The 21,596-nt window shown below is 39.7% G+C and overlaps 1 protein-coding gene across 2 annotated transcripts in view; it reads right to left on the bottom strand.

The window, feature by feature from the left end:
- The window catches only part of CDH20 (cadherin 20), a 472,975-nt gene that overhangs the window by 299,936 nt on the left and 151,443 nt on the right, over positions 1–21,596 (bottom strand). The window contains exon 2 of one of the 2 annotated variants that reach the window (XM_089674847.1): positions 16,899–16,951. The exons of the other annotated variant lie outside the window; for it this stretch is intronic. The gene's annotated coding sequence lies outside the window, so the exon portion shown is untranslated. The remainder of the gene's footprint in view (positions 1–16,898; positions 16,952–21,596) is intronic. 2 annotated transcript variants of the gene reach the window in all.

The following is a 21,596-nucleotide window of genomic DNA, read 5'->3' as shown; positions in this document are numbered from 1 at the left end:
CACTAGCTGTAAGACAATTTTCATTAACCTTCATCGGCTTATTATACACTAGTGTTATTTTTCCGAGCAGCACAGACTAAGCTGCTTCCCAGAACATAAAGCTATTATTTTGATGATCGTTATTCAATACTTGGTATTCTAACAATCTGTTTAAAATGTAGTCTATACTTATTGTTGTTTAACAGGGTTAAGGTGCTTTAGTCTTCAGATAAATTCCAAATGGAATTTTGTACCTACTTTTTACAGCCTTAATGGAGAAGCGCAACATAATCGTAATACAATATGCTGATGTTATTTTAAGCTGCTTTCTTCATAACAGATATAAAAAGGAGAATCAAAATAATCCTGCATACTGTTTTCCTAGCTGCTGGAAAAATTGTAAATCTATCAACATTAAATACATTTGTTATACATTGATAAAAAGGTGTTCAATAACATTTTCAGTAAATAGGAAACAATAAAGCTAAACTCCGGGTAGCTCTAAAATTTCAGATTGCAGTTCTCCTCTGCTGTACTGCAAGGATTAAATGCTTGTTTTATCTAGGGGGTAAAGAATAAGTGCAACATATACCATGTTCATCACTCTTACTTTTGAGCTGGGGAAGAGGCTGGAACTGGAATCTGCAAGGTGAAAAGTTAGAGATACCTGAAGTTCAGCACAATGAGTGTCACAATTTCCAATATTATTATTATTATTATACAGTATTTATAAAGCGCCAATGGTTCGCTCAGCGCTGTACATTACAAAGGGGGACAGAACATGTGACAGAACAATACCAATACAATGCAAAACATGAGGGGATTGAGGGCCCTGCTCTTTCGAGCTTACAATCTAGGAGCGAGGGGATAGCGGTACAGGAGGAGATATCTGTGGGGGATGGAGTGGTAGGAAGAGTGGAGGAGGTCGGCAGGTTAGCAGGGGGTGGGGTAGGCTTCCCTGAAGAGATGGGTTTTCAGGGTGCGCCTAAGGGAGAGGAGAGTAGGTGATAATCTGATGGGTTGGGGCAGGGAGTTCCAGAGGATGGGTGACACCCTGGAGAAGTTCTGGAGGCGGGCATGGGAGGAGGAGACCAGGGAACTAGAGAGAAGGAGGTCTTGTGAGGAGCGGAGTGTGCGTGCTGGGTGGTACTTGGATATTAGGTCAGTGATGTAGTTCGGGGCAGTATGGTGGACGGCTTTGTACGTTAGTGTTTTGATTTTGAATTTGATCCTTTGCGCAATCGGAAGCCAGTGGAGGGATTGGCAGAGGGGGGTGGCGGAGATGGAGCAGTTGGAAAGATGAATGAGTCTGGCAGCCGTATTCAGGATCGACTGAAACGGGGATAGCCAGCGGCGAGGCAGGCCAGTGAGGAGGGAGTTGCAGTAATCGTGAGTCGTGATATGATGAGGGAGTGGATGAGCTGTTTAGTGGTTTCTGGGGTTAGGAACGTGCGTATTTTGGCTATGTTGCGGAGGTGGAGTCTGCACGAGTTTGTTAAAGATTGGACTTGGGGCTCGAAGGATAGGTTGGAGTCCAGAATGACACCAAGTACTCTGGCCTGCGGGGCGGGTTTGATGGTGGCGTTGTTGGATGTGACGGAGAAGTCAATGGGGGGTGGTGTCCGGGCTGGGGGGAAGACAAGAAACTCGGTTTTGGAGAGGTTCAGTTTAAGGAAGTGGAACGACATCCAGTCTGATATGTCGCTCAGTAGGTTTGTGATTCGGGCGGAGACCGAGGGGGTGAGGTGGGGGGTTGAGAGATAGATTTGTGTGTCAATACACAGGCAAGGGCATGATACTCCACTGTTCAGACATGCCTATTATATCTATGTGCATTTTCAATGGCACATGCCAATATATACACAGGTAAGAGCATGACTTTCCATTATTTAGACATGCCTATTATATCTTTGTGTAAATTCCATGTCACGTTTTTCCAATGGGAAGAGAAAGCACAGGAAGGCTAGAACCAACTGCTCAGGGTGTTAAAGTAGCAGTCAGGACAGATTTTATAAACTGTCCACTTTTTTCTTTTATAACCTGTCACTTTTTTCTCTTGCTGTGACCTTATAAGACATGAAATCTTCCCTAGATTGGACTATGGGTATCTTTAAAGAGACCCTGTTACCTAGAGGTAACTGCACATACTGTACCTGTAGTGGCTTCCAAAATCTTCCTGTCATGGTAAAATTAGGTCATTCTGACAGGCAAAATGATCTCCTGCACATTTCTATTGTCCAGTGAGAATGCCCATCATAGTGACTGGCCAATAGGAATGGGTGGGGGCATGGGCCTAATCGCAAGCAAGTGTTGGAGCTTTACCTGTCAGAATGGCCAGGAATTCTACCATGACAATATAGTTAGGTAGTCTGATGTAGCTATGTGCAGGGGCGGACTGACCATTTGGAAACTCGGGCACTGCCCGAGGGCTCGGGGTCAGCAGGGGGCCCCATGAGATGCCCCTGGTACCTTTTTCAAAGGCTTTTTTGAGTTTGGGCAAGGACACGGGCCCCATGATCCCCTATTGCCCGAGGGCCCCATGAGTTGTCAGTCCGCCCCTGGCTATGTGCTCTATACTTGTAACAGTCCCCCCTTCATTTGCCCCGTGACAGCATCTCTTTAAAGTGCTATATGCCTTATAGCATTTCATCGTTTTACAGGATTTTACATGGTCGGTCATAGTCAAGTATCAGGCTGGATTTTCATTACAGCATTATAAAACACAGCAGTTTGGCATGCATCTTTGATGGATATATTTTTGGTGTATTTTACTGCATTATACTACATTTTCTGCTATGTTTTTTTTTCTTTTGCCGCAAAGTAAAAGACACACACTAACACTTAGGAGAATTCACTAAAGCTTGTCATAGATTTTTGTTCGAGAATTTTCCGTTTCAAGGATATTCGTTTGATTTTCTAATCATTAGTGAGGTTAAATCGATGTTCATTTTTGACAGCAGTGATGGGAACATTCGAAGGGGCAGGAAGGAAAATGTTTCTCAATCAAATGAGTTTTGGCCTGTGGATGTGGTTATTGTTCAGAAAATGCATTCATTTTAATATTAATGTTAAAATCAAAAGACAATTTTCAAAGGATTTTCGTATGAATATTGTCCAAAAATTTACATGTGTACGGCCAGCTTCAGACTGGAGCAGACAGAATCTGGAGCAGCTGTGCATAGCACATTTTGTTTCTAGCTTAAGCTTGTGCAGTTACAGGATCTGAACACTTAGCTTGTAAAACAACACATTACGTTTATAATAGAAATGCAAAGCTAAATTTTGTTAATACAGTATATATATATATATATATATATATATATATATATATAGTATATTTCATTCTAAATACCTGTTTTCTTTTTTTTCATAAGTGGTTACATAATCTCTGTTCTCCACTGCATAAGGGGTTTAGAGAGGTGGGGGTGAAGACTGCAGGGGGGCATGTCAGCAGAAGGCTGTCAGGAATCTCGTACAGCAGGTACTCATTCTTCTTCGCATGTGCAGAATTGTGCACATAGAAGCCTAACAAGATGAACGAGGTGTAGAATTTGCACATGTACCTTGGTGCATATGTGTGAGAACATGCACGTATACATAGGCGTGCGCACACATCTACAGATCTTGGCACCCAGAAGTCTATTTAAACTGAGAGTCTGCCTGGCTTCAGTGCTGGATTTTCAGCTGTAGTTCCTGTTTTCCTGGTTCCTGAAACTCTGCTAACTCCTCCTGACAGCCACCCATGAAGTGCTGGTGTTGAAGAAGTGCAGGTGTTGAAGAAGGTAGGGAAGGAGGTGACACTGGAAGGTGAGAAGCCTAGGCACTGACCTTTCCTATCTACCTATCTACCTCTACCACCCCCCACCTACCTACCTTCTCCCCACCCACACTAACCCACCTACCTCCCTCTATCCCCCAAAATACCTATGTACCTCTACCCTCACCTATCTCTCTCCCTCACCTTCCTCCCCCCTCCCAACAGCCACCCATGACCAGGCAGTGCAGGTGTTGAAGAAAGTGGGGAAGGAGGTGACCCTGGAAGGTGAGGAGCCTTGGCACCTACCCCACCCATCTACCTACCTCTACCCTCCACTTCCCTACCTATATCTACCCCACCTACCTCTACCCTCCCTCCAGATGGCCACCCATGACCAGGCGATGCAGCTGCTGAAGAAGATGGGGAACTAGGTGACCCTGGAAGAAGCCATGGCATTGACCCCCCCCCCTCTGACCCCTCCACCTTCCCCAAACCATGACCCTAAAGGAAGGGACTCAAGGAGTGCTAAAAGTCCACAGGTTAGGGGACACAAATTATTTGCCCTGCCCTGGGCACTGACAACCCACATTATGCCACTCCCCAAGACAACTATTATTTCCAAGTTCTTGTAAATTATAAAAATATTCAGCATCCCATGATGATTTAAGACTCAAACAAATCAGTTTTCATCCTGTAAGCAATAACTGTCATAGTGGAGAGACACAAAAAACATAATTTAATCTGCTAAATTGTATTAATGCTGTAACCATTCAGGAGCAGATGGATGGCAGTCCAATAAATTTATGTATTTTATCTGACTATATTGTATGACATGTACAAACCACGCAAAGTCCCACGTTCACTCATCCCTACTTCTCACAATGCAACTCCATTAATATTTTAAAAAGATTGAATATTTCATTTTCTCAGTTGCATCAGTGAAGTGGTTAAAAGTGGTCCATCTGTACCTATATATTTAATAATGTAGTGCAAAGAGTAAACATAGTGTATATGTAAAATGTCCCTGAATTTGACCCTGTATTAGTATCTTGCAATCTAATGCTCAGATTGGAAAAGGCAGATGTAGAAGGAGACAATCAGTTGTGTGTCAGTGCTCAAGACAAGATCAGGAAGTGTTAATCACAAGTGTTATTCAATGGCAACATAGAAATATCAGATCTATCCTGTCAGAAATGTGCTGTGTGGCAGAGTTGTATAAATCCCAGAACTGGATTGTTTTGGCAGGTAAAACGGATCATATATGTTTTTATATTATTTTTGTGTTCAGCTTTAAGAAGGATCACAAGAACAACCATAAATAAAATGTATCTATAAATATCAACCTCAGTTTATCCTTTAAAGCAAAAATGTATAAGACATCTAGTCTATTTCTAATTTAGTTTTATCCTCATCAGGGATTGCTAATGAATAACATAATTACAGTTTATGCCAGGCGAGCATTTGACCACACCATTTGGGACACAGCTTTACCAAAGTGCTTTAATAACAGGATTTAAAAGGAATTTCAATAAGCAGATCTGAAACAAAGCCAACATTACGAGAGGAAATGTAATAGGTAGAATTTTTTCCAATGTTTGAAGATTTACAATCACACATAAACATTCACTCTAAAAGACTTTCTATGAAATGCAAAATACCTTATTTGTAAGGAACAAAACAATATGAATGCAAGGAAAATACGCTGATGCTGAAGTTTTACATTACCTGATACATTATAATTTAGAAATAGCACAACAAAATAGATTTCCTGTACTTTATTTTCAAACTGAATTAGACGTCTAAATATAAATGTAGGTTTTTAGTAAAACTCTGCCCAAAATGTTTTGTCCTAAATGTGTTCCAAATCAAGCTTGCTTCATTAAGCACATAAGGAGATATTTATAAAAAATGCAAACAAATTCACAGATCATTGCACAGCTCTACTTTCGGCATTCAGATGTCATTATATATGCTATATAAAGATGGCAGAATAAATTTCTGTCTGGAGATGGGAAGAATTATATTGTTAGCAATTCCCTTAAATGTGCACCTGTGCTATGCTCATGAAGGTTAATTTAAAGCTCAACTCCAGGATATTTTGATAAAGGACACCAGGAGGTTATTAGAGTATAAATTCAGCAATTATTAGGTGAAAGTCCAAAGAGTACATCGACTTGGCATGGCAAGTATTCACTTGAAGCTAGAAGACACCTAAAATAGCCAAAATAGGTAAGATAAAAACAAATAATGCAAAAAAAATCAGCTAAAGAGGACTCCATAAAGAAAGGGATGAGAGACTTAGCGGCAGAGGCAAAACCCAGAGTTGGAATTTAAATGCCATTATTCCCAGCTGCTTACACTCATCTCCAAAATGCTCCTCCATTACCCTACTCACTCCTGGGAGCAGAGTAAAAGCCCTGTGCAAGCTCCAATTATTTATTGTCAAATCGTACACAAGGATTGAAAATTGGCTACTCAGGGACCCAATTCTGCATCCTGTGTGGAACAGGAAAAAAAAAAAACATTCTTTCCCCAAGCCTGAAAACCCTTGGTATTTGCTCCTGGCTGCTGAACAAAGAAAAGGGAAGGTAAGTATACAGTATGGGATGTGAGCAGTTAAGTGAATCTATTCCTTTACCTTGCACAGACAAAGACAAACCACATTTGATTTTTCCAGCATATACCTATCTATATATATCAAGATGGAAAGTGGGGTTATACAATGATTACCTTTATGGAGATGGAAAGAATCATGCATAATGCTGGATATGGCAAAGAGGGTGCACAGAATGAACTTGACACTTAGTAAAAGGATCTAATGCAATAACGTATTACTGATATTTTTTAAAATTCATTTTCAGATCATTTCCAGTTAGTGTGTGTCAAGTTCAAATTAAATAAACTCTTGCTCAGGACATGGACTACTGAGATTAATAATAAGAAATCATAAATAAACAGTTAAAAAAATTATTTCTAATTAGATAATAATTTGCATCTTCTGTAGACAAACATATTACTGCCTTAATTTTGCTACTGAATGGTTGACTCACTTGAAAGCAAGGAAGCTTGTAAGCAATTTTATGTGCATTTTATACACAGCATATACAGTACATAGTAAAATGATTGCCTTTGTAAAGATATGGTCATTTTATAGTAAATTACTTTTATATTTTTGTGAACTGTGCAGGAAGTAGTCACGCTGCAGCCAACCTAAATGTGTCCTTCATAGTGTGTGTATTAATACATTAATTCATTATTACAATTCCAGCAGGTCTACTTTGTGCTGCTATTGCAAAGCAAAACCAGCCAAGCTCAGCTGGGCTAAATGGCAGGAAAACCCAATTTCCCTGTAATCTCGGTACTGAATGTTTTGCATAACCACAATTGCTTTTAAAAACAGAGTTTAGAGTGATATGAAAGGGTTAATACCATTTCAACATTTTTGTAATTGATTAACTGATTGTATTTTGTAATTGATTAACTGATGATGGGATTGTTTTTCAATCTTCTAGGCTTTTGTGCTGATATTTCATTCTACAATGGTTGACCAAATTGGGTAACATTAGGAAATATCTCTCCAAATATAATTTCTTAAGGGGTGTAATTTCCTTCTGTCTGTCGTAAGTATATACAGTATATATATATATATATGTAATATTTGTAAGTCATTTATAATACATGGTCTAAAAGTGAAAAGCTGGACTGGATATTTTCATGCAGCAGAAATATCATAGTAATGTTTCTTTCAGATGCTAGAGGCAATACTAAACCTTGGGATATTAGAGGCCTGTGGCAAAGCAGCAATCTGTCTGATAGGTTTAAAGAATTTTCTTTTAAAAGGAACTAGACTTTCTCTGTCCAAAAAAATTTTTCTTAAATCAATACGCACCTGAGCAAACCTTCAAACAAGTCCTGATTTTTTTTAGATTTTATGAAGCTTTAATGCGGTATAATACATTGTACCTGTTTCCATGGAAGTGGTTTGAATAGGTAAAACTATCTACTACTGTTCAAAGAACCACAAAATAAAAAACACAGTATAAACGTAAACATACGCAACAACCTCAATATATATTACATGTAAGTGTAGGTGCTAAATAAACCAGCAGAGGAGTTCAGAAGTCACGTATACCTTCTAGTCTTAAAACAAAGAATGTTGCAGCAAGGAGGGAGAGATCAAATGATATCAGAACTACAAGTCGCAGATCTGCTTTACTGCTGCTCTGTGATACAGACTATATCTTAGTAAAAAGAACAAGAGGCCAATGGTTTTTTAACCACTTATGGACCACCTCATGCAGTTTTACTGTTGCAGGGTGGCCACTCTGCACTGAATCTTGTACATACATGTGATCAAGCATTTCCTAGTAAGGGGTGTGTGTGTACACCCGCTGCACCATCTGTGCTGTCATTTTGTACAGCACAAGTTGGTCAGCAGGTCCTTGCCAATGATTTATGGCCAGGATCTGCTGATAGGCTTAGCGAATCACAGAACAGAGCCTATTCTGAACAACACAGGGCTCTGTACAAGGAACAGCAATGTGGGTGTTATTTTCTCCCTGCAAACCAGGAAGAAAAAACAACCACATCTCTTAGTAAAAGCAGCACACATTACACATTGTTAGGCACACAGCTAACCCTTTGCCCCTAGATGTTAACCCCTTCCCAGCCAGTGTCATTAGTACAGTGACAGTGTATAGTATTACCACTTGCCAAACGCCCCTATAGCGTAGGATAAAACTTGAAACATGAAATCATAAATTATAATTTAATAAATAATCATGAAAAATAATAATAATAATAAATTTAATTCAATAATATAATCAAACAAAAAACAATGAAATTTGAAATAGAGTGCCAAGTTCGCACATCACTGAGCAAAGTCGCAAAATCGTTTTCAGAGTCTGATGACGAATTTCCCCACGAATCATTATCACTCAATTCTGCAAGTGGTTCTAATTTACTATCGCTGTTCTCTAGCTGGTCTGAAACCGCTTTTGACCTAAAGGGACGCTTTTTGGACGCTATGGACGTTTCTTAGTTTCCAGGCAGAAAGAACAGTAAAAATGCAGGCAGGACACAGGACAAAGCAGTAGGGACAAAATGTATGTGTAATGGTTTGATACAGTAATGTTTTACTATGTTATTTTAGTGATTTTAGTGAATGTCACTTTTGTCATTTTCAAATTTCCCGCCAGTTCAGTCCCCCGTACGTCCCGACGCTTGCAGGGGACGGAACCCAGAAGACAGGTGCTGGCATCCGCCGGATTACATTGCCGGGGACACTGCAGGAGGGACATCGCAGGAGCGCAGGACAAGGTAAGTGATCGAGGGATCGCATAGAAGCGCCACATGGTAAGCCCGAGTGTAGCTCGGGGTTACCGCTTGTGGTACTGAAACTTTACCCCGAGCTACACTCGGGAATACCGCCAGGGAGGTTAAATAAAACATGGTGGTAGCTAATTATTTGTATGTGTAAAGAATTAACAGCACAGTTAAAGTTCCCCAGTGATGATCATTCTCAGGCTGCTGGGGCTTATATTGTTGTCCAATGAGCTGGAAAATCTCTCTGTGGGGTGAAGGAATGACTGCTATCATCACAGTCCACTTTATACTGTATATAGGAATTAGTGAGCAAACTGAGGTTCTTAGGCAGTCCATAGATAGATTACTTTTTTGTTCAACCAGCAGCTTGAATGAAAAAAGCTGACCTGATTCCCCTTTCCATACATTCAAGGTGGATGAGGGAATCCTCCCCGCTGAGCTATTGTATTCTGACGGCAGGAAGGCTTTCTAGCCATTAGAATACACTGATCAGTGCTGCTGGCTATAGCCTGTGGTGCTAATCAAGCAGATAAAATCCGACAGAGTGGTTGTACAAAAGTCATTCAGTGGATCGACTTCTGTATGGCCTCCCTGCCTATACTTGTATTAAAATCTGGCTAGTCTCTGCTGAACCGGCCACATTTCAATCCACGTATGGCCGGCTTTAGGTGCATATTAATCAATGTTTTCACTCAAGACTGAAACAACTTTGACCCATGCACACATATTCACATCATCTATCTGTGTTATGATAAAGTTATATGATATACATAGTATCTAATATAATACATTATTTGACAATATAAGTGCATATAATAGAAGTGTAAAATATTTCACAATAAAATGCACAATTAATATTCTTATATATGATAATGTTATAAAAATGTGTTACCATTGTGGATTTTGCAGATGCTGATATGTTTAAAGAGTGTTCAGGGTGCCCTTCTTAAAAAATATTAATTACATACAGACTGTATTGCTAATATTAAGCCTTGCAGACTGCTGTATATTCTTTCATTGGAATGCAAATGAGAGTTTTCACTAGGTCAACCTTTTATAAAGCCACCTATTGCTGGGTTGCAACATGTGCTTTAACTTGGATTCCCAGCATACTGTGTAGTTAAAGTACTTTTTAATTTGCAGTACATTTGAAAAGTCAATATGGGTTACAGATCAATCAAGCAGTGAACACTAGCTGTTTGTACTTAGTGAGGTCAGAAATTATGCATTCAGCATTGTTCAATCATTAGATATGTCGGCAGCAGGACATTCTTGGAAGGAATTATCCTTTTACCTTGTGAACCCATCGTTTACCCTAACTGTAAAATGAGACTGCAGATTGCATATATTAACAAGCAACAAGATCTAGCACCCCTGATAATGTATTTAACTGCTGATGCCTTGCTTTATTACTTAATGGATGTAATAGATCAGTTGAATTCATTCTTTAACTACCATTGTATATAAATCAACGATAATCAATAAGCAAGAATTTATTAGTTTTCATTGAATATGAATATTTATTTTCCTGTGAAGCAATGAGATACATTGATACATTTATATAATTAATATGAAAAGCTGAACATTCTCATTTCATTATGACTTAGATATAATCCATATTCATAAGATTATCTTATCTTTAGTGAATATTACTGGTGTCCAATTTGTTTTAAACCCAGTTAATATCGGTTATACTGTGTTAATTCAGTTAAAGTGGTTTTTCACTCAATTAAGAGGATTTCGGGGACCATTTGTTGGTCACTATTTGCCTATTTTGCAAGAACAGCAAGCTACATATTTAGGTTTTCCATACAACTGCAAGTGAAAAATAGTGTTACAAATATTACATACTGTATAGTAAAATACAAAATATTACATCTGAATTAACTATTTTGGGCTGCCCATGCACATTTCAATCTGATTGTTCGTATTTTGTATTTTTTTTTTTACTTAAAGCTGGCCACATTTGTTACAATCTGATTGTACAATCACTATGCAAGGTTTTCCAGAATTTAGTAGAATGAGAGCCTATCTTGGTAGTATATTATTTTTTTAATCTGATCAGCTAGCTAGGCCCTATTGCTACACAGCTGTTGGTAAATCTAGATTAGATCATACAATCAGATTTTGATGTGTGGCTTGCTTAAAATTGAAAGAGGGGTATGAAAGTGCACCTTTAAGAAAAAAAAATAAAAATGCACATATTTTGCATGGTAAACGTTTGCATTTGTTATTTTTTAGGAACCTGCAAAGCATTGCATCTACGATCAGTGGATGGTTGGAGAATGCCTGGCTCCTGCAAACACTACCTCCAGCTCTCTTCTTGTACCTCTGTATGAGCTTTCAGTTGGAGAGCTGAAGGGAGTGTCAATGGAGCCATTGTATTCCATTGAAAATTACACGTCCATATGCTTTGGTGGCAGAGGGGACATGTAGTTTATTAATTCACAGATCTCTGTATATATATGATAGGGCTATGCGGATGAAGCTCTGCACATAAGCATCAATTTTAAAAGTAACAGTGGTTGTGGGGGGAACCCCTGCATGATGTTGTAGGTGGGGAGGCGAAGGGGGTGCTTATCGACATGTTGCATGTTACATTCTAAATATGGGTGTAGAATTAGCCTTTAGGGGGATTCTGTTAATCTCCTGTAAGTCACTTCTTTTTCTGCATGATTTCTCTAGTCAAGAGCAATCACATCAATGGGTAAGGTGTGAAAGTGAAAAGGAGTCCTAGAGAGTGAGAGGTCATGTCTTTGATCTCTCTAAAGGGCAAGTGAATTAGAAGTTATTATGTAGTCTGTGTGTATATTCCTACAATCTGGAGAAATATGAAATATTACAACTTCCCAGGTAAGTTGTGCAAGTTCTCTCGGTAGAGTAGAGGAAGGGGGTAAGAGTAATTCAGTTCACATCCAATGACACATGCCGTTGCACAACATATGCTATTTAATGTAAATCTAAAGGAAATTTATAATCATTGTGTTTCACGTTGACTGTCCATAGATTGACAAATTCATCACTGAGATTGAGAGCTAGTGAAAGATTTGTCTACCATAATTTGCTGTTGTACCGTTGGAACCCATTGCTGCCTTCTTTTGAATTGGACTAATATTTGGCACAAGTGCCATGAAAGGACTATTCCTTTTTTCATTGAATAGAGAACAATCCAGTTCTCTATTTTTCCAGTATGTTTTTCCAGTATGTTGTTAAAGTTATTTGAGTGATAGCGAGGGCTTCCCATTCTCAGAAGCACTGGCTATTATGGGGGTTATTTACTAAAATCTGGTGCAGCTCTACATAGTAATCAATCGACTTCCAGGTTTTATTGTCAAAGCTTACTTGAACAAGCTGAAGTTAGACACTGATTGGCTACCATGCACAGCTGCAACAGATTCTGAGTGAACTAGTTTTAGTAAATCTACCTCTTTCTGTCTAATAAACCTATACATGACTTAGTTATTCCAAATAAACAAAGTAATAAGAATGTGGAGGAGACAATGTCTGGTGGGAGAAGAAAAAGTTTATTGAAAGGAAGCAAGTGATGGTGTCACCTATTCTTTTATGCATTAAATGACCTAGTTATTGTCTAATACAGGGCTTGAAAAAGTCGTTCGCCTAATGCGAGGAGAAATTCCACTGCGGTGAGCGGCGAGCAGCAAGCACAGATGAAGCATGGAGCAACTGCACCTGAGCTCCAAGCCTCATTGTGAAGCCAAGTTCCGGTTTACAACTTCCGTTTTCCGGCTTCTTCGGCTCCACTGAGAGGAGACACCATCTCCACTGCCGTGGGGGACTCGGGGGGACTAGGAGTAAGTACTGTATACAACATGTCATATCACTATAATGGAGCACAGGGGAGCTGGGATATACATTACTCAGTATACTCCATTATAGTAATAGGACATGTATACAGTAATGTATATCCCAGCTCCCCTGTACTCCATTATAGTGATGACATGTATACAGTAATGATGGAGTACAGGGGAGCTGGGATATACATTACTGTATACATGTCCTATCACTATAATGGAGTACAGGGGAGCTGGGATATACATTACTGTATACATGTCATATCACTATAATGGAGTACAGGGGAGGGGGATATACATTACTGTATACATGTCATATCACTATAATGGAGTACAGGGGAGCTGGGATATACATTACTGTACACATGTCATATCACTATAATGGAGTACAGGGGAGCTGGGATATACATTACTGTATACATGTCATATCACTATAATGGAGTACAGGGGAGGGGGATATACATTACTGTATACATGTCCTATCACTATAATGGAGTACAGGGGAGCTGGGATATACATTACTGTATACATGTCATATCACTATAATGGAGTACAGGGGAGGGGGGATATACATTACTGTGTACATGTCATATCACTATAATGGAGTACAGGGGAGGGGGATATACATTACTGTATACATCTCATAGCAATATAATGGAGTACAGGGGAGGGGGATATACATTACTGTATACATGTCATATCACTATAATGGAGTACAGGGGAGCTGGGATATACATTACTGTATACATGTCCTATCACTATAATGGAGTACAGGGGAGCTGGGATATACATTACTGTATACATGTCATATCACTATAATGGAGTACAGGGGAGGGGGGATATACATTACTGTATACATGTCATATCACTATAATGGAGTACAGGGGAGCTGGGATATACATTACTGTATACATGTCATATCACTATAATGGAGTACAGGGGAGGGGGAATATACATTACAGTATGCATGTCATATCACTATAATGGAGTACAGGGGAGGGGGGATATACATTACTGTGTACATCTCATATCACTATAATGGAGTACAGGGGAGCTGGGATATACATACTGTATACATGTCATATCACTATAATGGAGTACAGGGGAGGGGGGATATACATTACTGTATGCATGTCATATCACTATAATGGAGTACAGGGGAGGGGGGATATACATTACTGTATGCATGTCATATCACTATAATGGAGTACAGGGGAGGGGGATATACATTACTGTATACATGTCATATCACTATAATGGAGTACAGGGGAGCTGGGATATACATTACTGTATACATGTCATATCACTATAATGGAGTACAGGGGAGCTGGGATATACATTACTGTATACATGTCATATCACTATAATGGAGTACAGGGGAGGGGGGATATACATTACTGTATACACGTCATATCACTATAATGGAGTACAGGGGAGGGGGATATACATTACTGTGTACATGTCATATCACTATAATGGAGTACAGGGGAGCTGGGATATACATTACTGTATACATGTCATATCACTATAATGGAGTACAGGGGAGGGGGGATATACATTACTGTATACACGTCATATCACTATAATGGAGTACAGGGGAGGGGGATATACATTACTGTGTACATGTCATATCACTATAATGGAGTACAGGGGAGGGGGGATATACATTACTGTATACATCTCATATCACTATAATGGAGTACAGGGGAGGGGGGATATACATTACTGTATACATCTCATATCACTATAATGGAGTACAGGGGAGGGGGGATATACATTACTGTATACACGTCATATCACTATAATGGAGTACAGGGGAGCTGGGATATACATTACTGTATACATGTCCTATCACTATAATGGAGTACAGGGGAGCTGGGATATACATTACTGTATGCATGTCATATCACTATAATGGAGTACAGGGGAGGGGGGATATACATTACTGTATGCATGTCATATCACTATAATGGAGTACAGGGGAGGGGGATATACATTACTGTATACATGTCATATCACTATAATGGAGTACAGGGGAGCTGGGATATACATTACTGTGTACATGTCATATCACTATAATGGAGTACAGGGGAGGGGGGATATACATTACTGTATACACGCCATATCACTATAATGGAGTACAGGGGAGGGGGATATACATTACTGTGTACATGTCATATCACTATAATGGAGTACAGGGGAGGGGGGATATACATTACTGTATACATCTCATATCACTATAATGGAGTACAGGGGAGGGGGGATATACATTACTGTATACATGTCATATCACTATAATGGAGTACAGGGGAGCTGGGATATACATTACTGTATACATGTCCTATCACTATAATGGAGTACAGGGGAGCTGGGATATACATTACTGTATACATGTCATATCACTATAATGGAGTACAGGGGAGCTGGGATATACATTACTGTATACATGTCATATCACTATAATGGAGTACAGGGGAGCTGGGATATACATTACTGTATACATGTCATATCACTATAATGGAGTACAGGGGAGGGGGGATATACATTACTGTGTACATGTCATATCACTATAATGGAGTACAGGGGAGCTGGGATATACATTACTGTATACATGTCATATCACTATAATGGAGTACAGGGGAGCTGGGATATACATTACTGTATACATGTCATATCACTATAATGGAGTACAGGGGAGGGGGGATATACATTACTGTATACACGTCATATCACTATAATGGAGTACAGGGGAGGGGGATATACATTACTGTGTACATGTCATATCACTATAATGGAGTACAGGGGAGGGGGGATATACATTACTGTATACATCTCATATCACTATAATGGAGTACAGGGGAGGGGGGATATACATTACTGTATACATCTCATATCACTATAATGGAGTACAGGGGAGGGGGGATATACATTACTGTATACATGTCATATCACTATAATGGAGTACAGGGGAGCTGGGATATACATTACTGTATACATGTCCTATCACTATAATGGAGTACAGGGGAGCTGGGATATACATTACTGTATGCATGTCATATCACTATAATGGAGTACAGGGGAGGGGGGATATACATTACTGTATGCATGTCATATCACTATAATGGAGTACAGGGGAGGGGGATATACATTACTGTATACATGTCATATCACTATAATGGAGTACAGGGGAGCTGGGATATACATTACTGTGTACATGTCATATCACTATAATGGAGTACAGGGGAGGGGGGATATACATTACTGTATACACGCCATATCACTATAATGGAGTACAGGGGAGGGGGATATACATTACTGTGTACATGTCATATCACTATAATGGAGTACAGGGGAGGGGGGATATACATTACTGTATACATCTCATATCACTATAATGGAGTACAGGGGAGGGGGGATATACATTACTGTATACATGTCATATCACTATAATGGAGTACAGGGGAGGGGGATATACATTACTGTATACATGTCATATCACTATAATGGAGTACAGGGGAGCTGGGATATACATTACTGTATACATGTCATATCACTATAATGGAGTACAGGGGAGCTAGGATATACATTACTGTGTACAGTTTTATATTTTGGACTCTTTATTCTAAATAAAGATAAATGTAATTTCATAAGCTTTAAGGGGGCGTGGTTGAAGGTGGGCAGGGGGTGGGGTTAGGGGTGGGCTGGGGTGGGGTTGGGGGTGGACCTGGGCAAGGTTGGTTGGGGCAACTGGTGGAGAGTAAGTTTTGTGACCGGCTAGTAGGTCTGGACTCGAAATTTTAACCCCTGGTCTAATAGTTACATCATATTTGAATCAATTATATATTTTCAAAGGAAGTACTATGATTATTTTGGTTTCAGTAGGTCATTTTTATTGACTTCATCTGGTATCATAAATACATCAGCTGCTGAGAGTCCTAGAAGTGGACATTACTAAACAATACGTATATGAACTTGTATTAGTTCAGGACTTCTGTGAATCTTAGAGATACATTTCTGCACAGTACCTGTATCTAAAGAGGTCTCATTTGTTTTTCCCACTTTTGCTTGACAGCTTGACCTGCATGTAAATAAAGAGAAAATTGTAAGTAAACGCAATTGTTACTCTTGTGACCAACTGTTAAAATACCTAAGTCCCCTCCCAAGGTTTACCATATTTGTTTAGGAAGTATGTGGGAAAAAACATGGATTAACTCTGGACAAAAGGTCTAAATGGCAAGTAAAAAATTCTCATAATTCACAGCCTATTTTTAGGTCATAGAGTATGCTTAACAAATAGTATATATACTTGAAATGCCTACTAAGGAAAATGAATCTTTAGATGTTGTTGTGGGAGGGGTGTAGGGTATATACTGTATGTCTACCATGCTCTTTGCCTATTCATAATTAGTTAACTATTCCTGACCAGTCTTGTTTTCATTCACTCATAGCTCTCTAGCCATCCAAAACTCTCATATTTAAAGCAACTTTAACTCCCCAAATTAGTGACTCTACTCGGAATGAAAAAAAGTCCACCTATGATCACTTTCAAAAATGGTCTGAATCCACAAATGACTAGCCATCATCAACGACATCTTGTGCACCCAGATAATATAACACTCAAGCCAAGTTCTGACCTTTCTTATAGTTTGTTCCTGCAGTGGCTTCCAAATTGGATTAAACTCTCTCTCCTGCTTGACCTCATTTAATGCAGCAGCCTTACATTGACCATTGATGAATCTTAACATTTCCAAAAATCTATTAAGCTAAGGTCAGAATAATATTCATCCTTGGACTCCTCACCTTCATACATTTATCTGCTGGATGCATGTGCCTGAGGGACATAACTTTTAAGAAGTCCTATACCAGAAGTAAGATTATACATCTCTCTGATTACCTTTCCAGAAGGTACATCTACATGCCTTGGATTATTCAGATGCTGGTATATGTGCATTATTGTGCTGTCTTTAAAATATCATTCAACAGCTTGCTTCTTTAGACTTTATTTTGTTTCTAAAAATATTTTGCACGATTCTTCCTATACAAGTTATTGTGCAGTTTGTTTTATTTGAGGCATGACCTGCACTGGCACCACAGATACATCTGTACTCACAAAATCAACATGAGCTTTAGTGCTCTTTTTTGGTTCTTCAGACTGGCTGGCTTTTCTTTTACCCAATTTAACAAATCTGTATGAATAATCTTTCTGGGATTTCTTGCTGCAACTCACTCAGCTGCCACGCTCTGACTGTGCACATTTCTCTGAAACTGTCTTCGTCTTGGTTCACATCTATGTGGAAGGTGCCGCTGCGTGACCCACACAAATATTGTACCTACAGCCACATCACCCACACAGAGGAATGTGGGACCTGCAGGTGGGTGCCATTAATTCTAATAGCATGCCGCCCGCACTGGAAATCACAGCCGTACTGGGAACCTCGGTTCCCGCGCGGGCTGCGATTTCCCAAGTAGTGCAAGGACTTCTTCCTTGCGTGTCCCGGGGCAGGGGAATCAATTCAAATGAATGGGCTCTTGTGCCTGTGCAAATCGTGGCCCACACAGCCACACGAATGTGATCCAGAAGTTATTCAGGATGAACCATAAATAGCATATACACCAAATATAGTTCACCACAGTATACAGTAGTTTCAACCACAGATCATATGACCTAATGTTGGTTAACTATTAAAGTAACAGTACACTATTGTACACTACTAGACATCCACATTATTCACAAAAACAACTAGATGCTGAGGGGTTATAGACACAAAAAATAATAGACATCAGGGGTATAATGGCACAGGAAATATTGAAAAGAAACATAAAAAATGAAAAATAAAAGGGCAAGGGGGACAATGAGCACAAAACTCATGGGATGGCAGGGATTATTCTGCATGCTAAACTCAAGCTGGTGAGGGAAGTTATTTTGCCAGTCAACAGAGATGTAAATAGAAACATATAACAGATTTTCAGTTTTAGGCTCCATGCACACTAGCTTAAAAATAAGCTTCTAGCAGCTACTTATGAGCTATTTTTTTTCTGCACCTAGAAGCAAATAGTGTTATCCTATGTGTCCATCACACTATTGTGATCTAGAAGTATTTTTGAAGCTTTGGCTTCTAGGAGCAAAGCAGGAGAAAAGGGTTTTTTTTGCATTTTTGGAAGACATTTGCTGGCAGAAAAATAGCTGAACCGTCCTAAACACTACTAAGAGCTGGCTTCCAGCATTTTTTTTTTCTTAGTGGCGGCTGCCAGCGTCCTTAGAAGCCAGTGACAACCTGCTAGGCTGCATGCTCAGATAAGGGTCTGGTATGGATTTTGGGGGGACCCCCATGCTATTTTTTTTTTAATTTGGCGTAGGGTTCCCCTCAAATTCCATACCAGACCTAAGAGCCTTGTATGGATTGAGGAGGGGGGGGGGGGGCATGCCATTTAGGAAATAAAAAGTGGCTTGTGGTTCCCCTTAAAATCCATACCAGAACCGAAAGACCTGGTATGGATTGAGGGGACCCCCATGCTGTTTTTCTCAAATTTTAATTGCCGGCAATTCTTTTGTTTACATTCAGCTTTTAGCTGGGAATGTCAGCTGTCAGTCATTCATTGTTAAGGACGTGGGCGGCTGGCTTGCCGCCCACTCCTTAACAACCAGCTATACAGTTGCAAGAAAAAGTATGTGAACCCCTTGGGATTACGTGGAGTTTTGTATGAATTGGGCATAAAATGTGCTCTGAACGTCATCTAAGTCACAACAATAGAAGAACACAGTCTGCTGAACATAATACTACACAAACATTAGATGTTGCCATGGTTTAATTGCACATAACATGTAAACATTCACAGTGCAGGGAGGAAAAAGTATGTGAGGCCCTAGCTTAATGACTTCTCCCAGAGCTAATTGGAGCCGGGAGTGAGCCAACCTTGACTCCAATCAGTGTGATGATATTGGATGTGTTGCTGACAGCTGTCCTGCCCTTAAAAAACACACACCTGTTTTGGGTTTACTGGTTTCAAGAAGCACTGTCTGATGTGAACCATGCCTCGCAGAAAAGAGCTCTCAGAAGACCTACGATCAAGAATTGTTGACTTGCATGAAGCTGGAAAGGGTTACAAAAGTATCTCCAAGGCCTTGATGTTCATGTGTCCACGGTAAGACAGACTGTCTACAAATAGAGAAAGCTTAGCACTGTTGTTACTCTCCCTAGGCTTGGTCGTCCCGTAAAAATGACTGCAAGAGCACAGCGCAGAATGCTGCATGAGGTAAAGAAGAATCCCAGAGTGTCAGCTAAAGACCTACAGAAATCTCTGGCACATGCTAACATTTTTGTTGACACATCTACAATAAGGAAAACATTAAACAAGAATGGAGTACATAGGAGGACACCACGGAGGAAGCCATTGCTGTCCAAAAAGAATATTGCAGCACGTTTGAAGTTTGCAAAAGAGCACCTGAATGTTCCACAGCACTACTGGCAAAATATACTGTGGACAGATGAAAGCAAGATTGAGTTGTTTGGGAAGAACACACAACACTATGTGTGGAGAAAAAAAGGCACAGCACACCAACATCAAAACCTCATCCCCACTGTAAAACATGGCAGAGAGAGCATCATGGTTTGGGGCTGCTTTGCTGCCTCAGGGCCTGGACGGATTGTTGTCATTGATGGGAAAATGAATTCCAGAGTTTATCAAGACATTTTGCAGGAAAACGTACGACCATCTGTCCGCCAACTGAAGCTCCGCAGAGGATGGGTGATGCAACAGGACAATGACCCAAAGCATACAAGTAATTCAACAAAACAATGGCTGCAACAGCACAGAATACGCCTTCTGGAGTGGCCCAGTCAGAGTCCTGACCTCAACCCGATTGAAATGCTGTGGCATGACCTTAAGAGAGCGATTCACACCAGACATCCCAAGAATATTGCTACACTGAAACAGTTTTGTGAAGAGGAGTGGTCCAAAATGACTCCAGATCGTTGTGCAGGTCTGATCTGCAACTACAGGAAATGTTTGGTTGAGGTTATTGCTGCCAAAGGAGGGTCAACCAGTTATTAAGTCCAAAGGTTCACATACTTTTTCCTCCCTGCACTGTGAATGTTTACATGTTATGTGCAATTAAACCATGGCAACATCTAATGTTTGTGTAGTATTATGTTCAGCAGACTGTGTTCTTCTATTGTTGTGACTTAGATGACGTTCAGAGCACATTTTATGCCCAATTCATGCAAAACTCCACGTAATCCCAAGGGGTTCACATACTTTTTCTTGCAACTGTACACTGTTAAACAGCGGCAAAATCTTGGCACAAAAATGGAAAAACGATGGAAAAAAACACACATATGAGCTTTTTTAATCCACCATTTCTCCGGCATTTTTTTTAGCTCTTAGTGTGCATAGGGCCTTAGTGTGTTTTACTGTGAGTGCCAAGCTTTATTGGTAAATTATTGCTATGCATAGGCTTTTTGCTAAGTGATGCTTCCTTGAGAACTTAAAATGTAGTTGTGGTATATTAAATATGTTACTGAGCTTTATAGAAAGATAGTATGTCATTAAAACATTTCACTCATCCTGTCATAACTTTCAGGAAGAAAGACTTTTCTTTATGGATGTGTTTTTTTTGTGGAAATACTCATTTGCATGCCTAAATAGACTACACCCCAAAAAGCAACACAGATGACACAAAACACCTCACATTTTGAGGGGAGGGGGCTTAATTTTATATATAG

Source organism: Staurois parvus, unplaced genomic scaffold, assembly GCF_062004578.1.
Source record: "Staurois parvus isolate SC_StPar_1 unplaced genomic scaffold, SC_StPar_1.0 ptg000153l, whole genome shotgun sequence".
NCBI classification, from domain to species: Eukaryota; Metazoa; Chordata; class Amphibia; order Anura; family Ranidae; genus Staurois; species Staurois parvus.
Note: the sequence above shows the minus strand (reverse complement) of the source record. Positions and strands in the feature narration are given on the sequence as shown.